Consider the following 7643-nt stretch of genomic DNA (forward strand, 5'->3'; position numbering starts at 1 on the left):
TAATATTTGGACCAACTCTAAAGTCAAAACTAAGAAAGATACGATTTTATCTAATATGAATTTGAATGTCTGTGTAGATGTTGAGACAATTACAAATGTTTCTTAGATTATGGAAGTACGAACATATACAAACTGCTATGAAAGCCCAAAAAGAACACTTTACTCGCGTATTCAGATAATTAATTTTCAATTACGTCACACCGCACCACACAGTACTACGCTACAAAATGAGTAGTTTGTAATTTAAAAGAACGCGATCCGAACACGTCGACGACCTCGCGAATACTGAACGAAAATATAAATTTGACTTTGTCCTTAGAGGTATCAACAGATCGACTCTATTTCTGAACGCCAGATATCAACAATGAATGTTGTGAGCCCAGTTGTAGTAATTTGAATTCCAAGGAAGCAATGTTTTTGCAAGGATAGACATACCATCTGTTACCACGTAGCTCATGGTTGAGATAGGTCAATAACCACTTGAAAGAGTGTTTATAATTCGAGGGTCACTGCTACTATTCGAGAGTCAAGATTTGGTGAAAATTTTATTTCGTTAAATGCAAAATATAATTCTTCATTTTTCTCAGGTTATACGTTCTGCAAAAACTAATATGTACATGATTCATTCTATAGCTGCAACAATCTTTGCTTATCACAAATGATCTCAAATGCAGAGTGTTACGACACGATGGAACAAGACAATTGAATCAGAACAAACACGTAAATTCCTCGAGTGAAGAGAAATCAAAAAGTTCTTCACTATTTTTTAATTTAACTTTTTGATTTTTCTTTGTATTGCACTAAGGTTCAAAGTACTCTCTAATGCTAGAAATTGAGAAATTGATCGAGTATGCGTTTGCAGAAAAGAAACCAGTACATCGATTATATAATAATTCGTGAAAAACAAAACTACGTTATTAATTCCACGCAATGTAACGATAAATTAAATTCGAGTCGCAAGTCAGCATGCGTTAATCTGTGTCATTAACGTGGTTGCTGACGAAAAAAGAAACAGGAGAACTTTTGAATCGAGCATCAGGGAAATCAATTTTAGGCCCGAAAAGTTGAACGTTGCGTTACGTTTTATTTAACCCTTTTAGTACCGAACGACGATATATCGTCGTTCGCTACACTTGCGAAAAGTGCCAACGACGATATATCGTTGCGTATGCGATGGTGTCTTATTCTTCGCATTAGGAGAAAGCTCTGTCTCAAAAAAAATTTGTAAAACATTATAAAGGGTCTAATTTTATTGCAAAAGCATTTAAAAAATTATTTTTTAGAGGCCTTTTTCGCTCGGGCGAACCAGCAACTCAACACTACTTTGTGGCGGAAACGTATGTATTCTGGAGTCGTCATATTATACAGGGTGTTCGGCCAACCCTGGGAAAAATTTTAATAGGAGATTCTAGAGGTCAAAATAAGACGAAAATGAAGAATATCAGTTTCTTGACTGAGGCCTCGTTAAAAAATGATTAACAATTAAATTAAAAAATTTCAAACCGTACTGGAAAAATTATCTTCGATTGCAGGGGTCAATTACAATCATTTTTGGTAAATACACATACCTCCGAATTCCTACCCACTTTCGAGAAAAAAATTCGAGTAGGTACTGAACTTTTTAGATGAAATTAAAATATTTAAAATCACACTAAAAAAATTATATTTAGTTACAGGGGTCAATTACAATCATTTTTTATCATTACACATACCCCCGAAATCCTACGCATTTTCGAGAAAAAAATTTCTTATCGAAAATCTAATTAGGTACCTAGATTTTTCGACGAAAAAAAAAAAATTTCAAATCGTTCTGGAAAAATTATTTTCGGTTTCGGGGGTCAATTACAATCATTTTTGGTGAATACACATACCCCTGAATTCCTACCCACTTTCGAGAAAAAAATTCGAGAATGTGTGAAATTTTTCGACAGCAAAAAAAAATTTCAAACTATTCTGGAAAAATTATTTTCGGTTGTGGGAGTCAATCACAATCATTTTTGGTGAATAGACATACCCTCGAAATTCTGCGTGTTTTCGAGAAAAAAATTCAATACGGGCTCCACTTTAAACGTTAATAACTTTTTAACAAAGCCTCATCATATTTTGAATTGATTATTTATTAAAAAATCATTGAAAATCAAATACTTATACTTTATGCTACGTGACCTACATAAAACTGTGATCAAACAATGATTATTCTTATGTGTAAATATTGCTTGTAGAAGAGAAACTTGTTTCTATGTTTTTTATCATATTTTATAATTATGTTATTTATACGATTTGCAATAAATATTGAAATGCAATTGCCATTACTTTATTCTTTCTTTATTTCGTAATATGCTGCTTTTTGAATTTTGTAAATATCATTCTTAGTTTGGTTTTTACGAGCTTTTTCTCTAACCATAACAAATTCGTCAAATTGGCTCGGTATTCTTCGCATAGGCACCCGTTTTTCGCTCGGTACTAAAAGGGTTAATAGCGTTTCGGTTCGGCGTTAATCGCTCACGCGCACCACCTACGCGTTTCCAGAGAACGAAGCTTCCAATCACAAGTGTATGACAATGATTTTTGGCCTCGAGGAAAGATCGCCCGCGGTATTGAACAAAAAAAAGGTAATAGCAGCCGCAGCCGATGGTTTTCAGCGGATTTCCAAAAATATTTGTACGAAGAGGTCTCTCCCTCGGGAAACGACAATTGAATCAATTTAGAGAACGGGTTTGATAGGCCGAGCGACACGCGGGCGCGTTACACGGTAGGTGTTTTGAAATATTACGCTGGTGTTACGCCAATTACCGTCGACAGGGCGCGAAAATCTAATGGACAATTACGGTTAACATCAGATCGCGATATTTTCCGGGGGACACAAAGTATGGTCGACAAAGGTTGTTCTCGAAACTGTTGCTTCTTGTGAAACATGAAATACGTGCCCTCCGACAAACGTCATCAAACGAACTGTCACACGAAAATTGATAGTTTGAAAAAATTTAATATCCATTTTGGAAAATAGATTGAAAATATCAGAAATAAAAAGCCAACGGATATTTACACGATTTTTTTTGTTTGATTTCAATGCATGAATAATATTCTAAACACCATGGTGTGTGAACATCTGTGTGTGAACTTTTCTCAGAATATACGTATAAAATGCAAAAAAAAAAAAAAAATACATGCTTGTATTAAGTTACAATATTGTTCTGGATAACGAGCAGAACAGTGAATGCGCATCGTCGTAAAAATTTGTATTAATCGTACAAATTAGCTGCTCGCATCAGCGTTGCTTGCTTTGCTGCGTATATAAATCCCTCAATGCTTCATCGATTCACGAACGAGGAACGAAACCGCGAAGTGTTTGTCATACTTTCCAATTATGCTACTTGCTGAAATTGTTGGTCATACACGAGCGAATAATTAATGACGTTCGGGGAAACGCGACATAGAAGTTCGCTTTTGGAAATAATGCGTTGACGACGCGATCCTGGAATCCGATTCAATTTCACAGTTTGTCGGCAGAAACAAGAATAATCAATAACGATCCTTAATAATCACTATTTCGCGGGCTCATGACCAATTGCGGATTATTATACATGCTTCTCAACGCGTTGCGTGACACGAAAACTTATTCACGTAAATTCGGCTAATTCTAAATAATTGCAAACGGATAGGTATATTTTCGGAAACGGGCGCTACGCAACAGTAGTTCGAATTAAAATTATCGTTCCCCCGCAAATCACGGGCACCCATTTCGAAATTTAATTCGCAAACTTGGTTTACGTGTTTGGCTAACAAGTACGATCGAATTTTGAAGATGCACACTGCGTGGGAGAGACGCGTCGAATTTCTGTTTTTGCAATGAACCATCGTTTAAATCACTCAAGTTGCTAGCTTAAATAAATTCAAAATAGGGAATAACAAAAAATCGTCAAAATCCCACCCCGAGAAATTAAAAATAAAAATATTAATTTCGATGGTTGACGATGATTGAGGTTGAGATAATAGATACTTCTGGTTGATAGATCGATATACAGTGAGTGTAAAAAGTATTCGTACACTAGTCAATTTGAACAAAAACTTTGCAGAACTTTGTTTATTACAAAAGTATGTTAACAAAAACATGCATACATATTCTTAGAAATCTCTGGAACAAATGTCATTAACAACAAATTATTTATATATATTTATTATGAAAATATTAACAAATTTCCAGAAATTGGCGTGAAATATACGTGTAATAAGTATTCGTACACTTCTAATTTGACAACAAAAACTATAAATTTTAGTACATAAACGTAACAAAAATCAGTCTATTTGCTATTTTAGTATCTAGTGGGATTTCCTTTAGATTGTATAATCGCTTTAAGCCTTTGCGGCATTGAATTTACTAAATTTTTGGTTATAGTACTAGAAATTTTGTTCCATTCTTCTAAAAGTGCATTTTTTAAATCTTGTTTCGAAGAAATGTGATGGTCTCGAATTTTTTCTTCAAGATGACTCCATAAGTGCTCTATCACATTTACGTCTGGAGACTGTGGAGGGATTTTTAATTGCTGCGGCACATTATATAGGATCCACTGACGTGTATTATAAGCATTATGCTTTGGATCATTATCTTGCAAAAATATATAATTGCCCTGTAACTGCATTTTATTTGCACTAACCTGAAGATGCTCTTTTAGAATATCGATGTACATTTTGTGATCCATGATACCATCGATAAAATGGAGGGATCCAACCCCGCTCGCACACATAGAGCCCCAAACTGTGACTGATCCTCCTCCATGCTTTACAGTCGCCTTCAAATTTCTTTTTTCGTACACGGTATTTTTTTTCCGCCATACTGTACATCGTCCATCTGACCCAAATATGTTAAATTTACTCTCATCAGTAAATATAATACGGTTCCGGTGCTCCATAGGAACATTAACGTACTCTTTCACGAATTGCAATCGTTTCTTTCTATTAATTTCATCTACGAAATATTTCTTACGAGCTACTCTGCCGTGATATCCTCTATCCCGTAAAAAATTACGCACTGTGCTACTGCACTCATTAATGTCCAGATCATTTTTAAGTTCAGCTGTGATTTTCACCGCACTTATCTTTGGATTTTGTTTTATTTTCGAATTATCCATCGGCCGGTATACTCATTTATTATTCGTTTACGTCCGTTTCTTGGATTATTTTTTACAGTTCTTCGATCGCCATATCTGTGAATGATTCCTTGAATCGTGGACCTCGGTCTATTTAAAACTTTAGAAATTTCACTCAGTGTTTTACACTTATTATGTATAACAATTTTCCTTTCTTCTTCAGAGGTTTCCTTGCGTTTTCGTCCCCTTTTACTGATAATTTCGTTGATAATGTTTGAATTCAGGATACTACCTATACCGACAGCGTCTCCAGACATGCTGATGCTAAGTATGTTTACGTATCATGGATTATCTTGTAATCGTTCTATGTGGAATGTTACGAATCAAAGACTGTACGAATACTTATTACGCGTATATTTTAGGTCAATTTCTGGAAATTTGTTAATATTTTCATAATAAATATAGATAAATAATTTGTTGTTAATGACATTTGTTCCAGAGATTTCTAAAAATATGTATGTTTGTTTTTGTTAACATACTTTTGTAATAAACAAAGTTCTGCAAAGGTTTTGTTCAAATTGACTAGTGTACGAATACTTTTTACACTCACTGTAATTTCGTGACAATGTCTATTAATTCACTATTATGCAGAATATTTTCGAGAAAGCACGTTGAATACCTAATAAAAGAATTTTAATATCGATTGTAAGTTGTTATGAATCAGATTTTAGAAAATTCTGCTCATCATCGTAAACATCGTTCGCTATCTCAAGAAAAATGATACTTCTATCACGATAAGGCTCGACAGGGGGTTCTGATTTTTATAAATAGCTTAAAGACACGAGGATTTACGTAATTTGTTTATCCGATCGTTCCTCGATGTTTAATTGACAGGCGAACCCTGATAAGGTACGGTATTATCGGCGACGATCGCAAATAATAGCTTTATGAATCGTCAAGGTGCAATACACTTTGAAAAAAAGGAAAAGTTTCATCGTCCCCACCAATTAGTTTCTCTTATAAATACGGTAGTCTTCCCAGACTGAATCAGAAAGCTACAAGTTCTATTCCAGCGAAGAAAAGGTGAGCTTTACACTTAGGTGCACATTTATTAATAAACAAGACTATTCTTGCAAACATTCGTCGGTAAATACTATTTTTCTATTTCGATTAGCAATAAATATACTAACAAAAATGAGGAAACTGTTTGTGATGCTGTTTGCCGCTCTTCTGGTTATTTCCCTTGTGAATGGCTGCAAACCACCTGGATTAGTTGTAAGTAAACGCACCAATTATTAATAATATATGTAAATCTTAATTACCACATTTTCGGAAAAATTCCATTTACTGCTATTTACATATATTTGCCAACATCTATTGTGATTCGAGAGATATAAATATTTGTCTTTTAACTCAATCGATTAAATTAGTACTCAAATTTAATGGGTGTATAAAAAAATTTAAGAACTGAATTAATTCTTTAGACATCTAATGGCATGCTATGACAGGGTAATTATCTTGTGAATAATATTGTAACATTTATTTCAAGTAAATCATATCATCAATTATTTAAATATTTTTTACGATAATAATTACGGAATTTGTAAGTAAAATATGATATTCATTCTTGTAAGTTGTTAATCAAAGAAAGTAATATTTGACCTTCAAATATCTTAACGAATTTCAAAGATATTGTTTGAAAGAATGTGATTGAATTTAATCCAATTTACAAAAGGAATAGTGAACAACTCATAATGAAATTTAAAAATTGAAGTTGGGGCAACTGATAGTAGGACTGTCAAAGATTGAAAGTGCACCATTAGAGTTTGTTTTCATATTTTGTCCTGAAGATTGATTTTTACAATTCGTACGAGGATTAATTAGAAACTAGTGATCATTTTGTATGGATACGAATGACTAATTTCTAAGTATACTTTGTTCCAGTGCGCTGACGATAAAGATTGCTGTGCACCGTTAGTATGCAACCCATGGGCTGGCCGCTGCACCAAGAAACCTGCTCCACCAGCACCAGTAAATCCACCACAAGAACCGCCAGCACCAGCCGATGATACGCAATAAATGATCAACTGACCGATATTATATTTTATTCGTAGGCCTACGAATTAATCCTCGAATCCACTTATCTCTATACATTATACCTATAACATGAACATGAAACTGCCAATACATCATTTTAAAAATGTATTTTATTCAGTGTTATTATTTTTCATATCCTCCTCGTTAATATCAAGTCTTTCGATTTGGAATTAAATACGAAAACAATTTGAAATATTCACTCGATCTCATCTGGATTGCTCGAAATATTTATATCATACGCGAAAAAACTTCGTTCGAATAACGTAAATTTCCCAATTTCTACTTCACATAAAAGAAGGTGTAACAAATTATCGTCTCTGCTGAACATTTATAAAATTAATGCTTATTTTCTTAGCGATTAATCAACTAATCGAAAGAATATAGAAAAAGCTATTCAAGCAGGTTTAATTATTAATTATGATTAATTACAACAGTTACTTGAATGCCTGTATTTAATAT

The 7643-nt window shown here is 33.7% G+C and overlaps 1 long non-coding RNA gene across 1 annotated transcript; it reads left to right on the forward strand.

The window, feature by feature from the left end:
• Window positions 1–6135: 6135 nt before the first annotated feature.
• On the forward strand, window positions 6136–7272 carry LOC122400642. Its single transcript, XR_006259367.1, has 3 exons — window positions 6136–6170; window positions 6262–6362; window positions 7032–7272. It is a non-coding gene; the product is annotated as an uncharacterized LOC122400642 (long non-coding RNA).
• The last annotated feature ends 371 nt before the right edge of the window (window positions 7273–7643 follow it).

The sequence above is a fragment of the Colletes gigas genome, unplaced genomic scaffold, assembly GCF_013123115.1.
Source record: "Colletes gigas isolate AHSC1104 unplaced genomic scaffold, ASM1312311v1 Colletes_gigas_Sc00019, whole genome shotgun sequence".
Taxonomy (NCBI): Eukaryota; Metazoa; Arthropoda; class Insecta; order Hymenoptera; family Colletidae; genus Colletes; species Colletes gigas.